Genomic DNA, 1,295 nt, shown 5'->3' with positions numbered 1-1,295 from the left:
TCCTATCAGAGTAGGTGCCTTAGGTATAATAAAAAAATATTCAGACAAATACATAACAAAAACACCAGGACTAACAAATATATATAACATACAGAAAATAGCACCACTAGGCACCGCACACATTCTACATAAAACACTTTCAGTACAGTGACCATAAGAGCACCACAGCAAACCACAGCACATACCCAAGGCACACAGAGCTGCGCTCGGTAGTGAAGTGAAAGCACGTTATAAAAATAAGACTACTGAATAATAATAACAATGATAATAATCCTTTCTACTATAGGCACAAGGCCTGAAATTTGTGGGGAGGGAACTAGTCGATTACATCGACCCCTGTACTCAACTGTGCTCCGTAGCACTACAACGAGATTATCAAAGGGTGATAAATGATTTTAATAGTCACTATTACGATTGAAAGATAGCTTGAGTGAAGCTTTCACTGCAGTCTCAGCCTAATAAAGAAACATTAGTTTGTGAGAAGCAATTATGCATAATGACATAATTTCTATGCATTCTTGAAAAAGAAATCCCACACGTTATGCAAATATCTTAGACAGGTTACACACAACACTCCGTAACACTTTCACATGATTGTATTTATGTGAGAGAATCGTCTGCTACTTCATAATTTTATTTATGTCGGTATCGCTCGATTTTTTCTTTCTTAAGACAAATCAGCAAATGTAACTTAACTCTTTAGCATTCAAACCGGCCATGTCCGGCAGAAATATTCAACCCGTTTTATGTTGAAACTGACCAAATCCAGCCTCTCACACCAACCCTACAATGTCATTCTAAAACTAAACAATCACATCATCGACATCTCTCAACTACAAGATATTGCATGAAGGGTTAAACGACGCCATGTATGTATGCATCTAAGGCAACAAAATGACAGAATCGTTAACGTGTCGGACAAAATGCTTGGCAGCATTTCGTCCGGTTCTTGGCATTCTGATTATTATTATTTTTTTTTTTTTTTGGAAATTTTAAAACAAACAAAAATAAGTGAAGAACGTATTTAAAAAAAAGAGGAAAAGTTACGGCAGAGAAGAAATTTTTTTATAAAACAGATAAATTTTGAAATTCTCGTCAAATAATCGAATTTGTGAAAATTCTGTTTCTATATAACGGCAATATCTGATGCTTAAGAAATGTAAATGTGAAAAAAATCGCTAAAACATTAAAAAATACCCAAAAAAGTTACAGAAAAGTACGGAAAGTGGTCCGAGAAAAGACACAGAAATTAATTTTTTTTTTTTTCTGAAGAATCACAATCTCAAATCTTTAAA

General features: G+C 34.1%; 1 protein-coding gene across 1 annotated transcript in view; it reads right to left on the bottom strand.

The window, feature by feature from the left end:
- The window catches only part of LOC106882835 (alkaline phosphatase), a 14,438-nt gene that overhangs the window by 12,438 nt on the left and 705 nt on the right, over positions 1-1,295 (bottom strand). The window lies entirely within an intron of this gene.

Source organism: Octopus bimaculoides, chromosome 25, assembly GCF_001194135.2.
Source record: "Octopus bimaculoides isolate UCB-OBI-ISO-001 chromosome 25, ASM119413v2, whole genome shotgun sequence".
Taxonomy (NCBI): Eukaryota; Metazoa; Mollusca; class Cephalopoda; order Octopoda; family Octopodidae; genus Octopus; species Octopus bimaculoides.
Note: the sequence above shows the minus strand (reverse complement) of the source record. Positions and strands in the feature narration are given on the sequence as shown.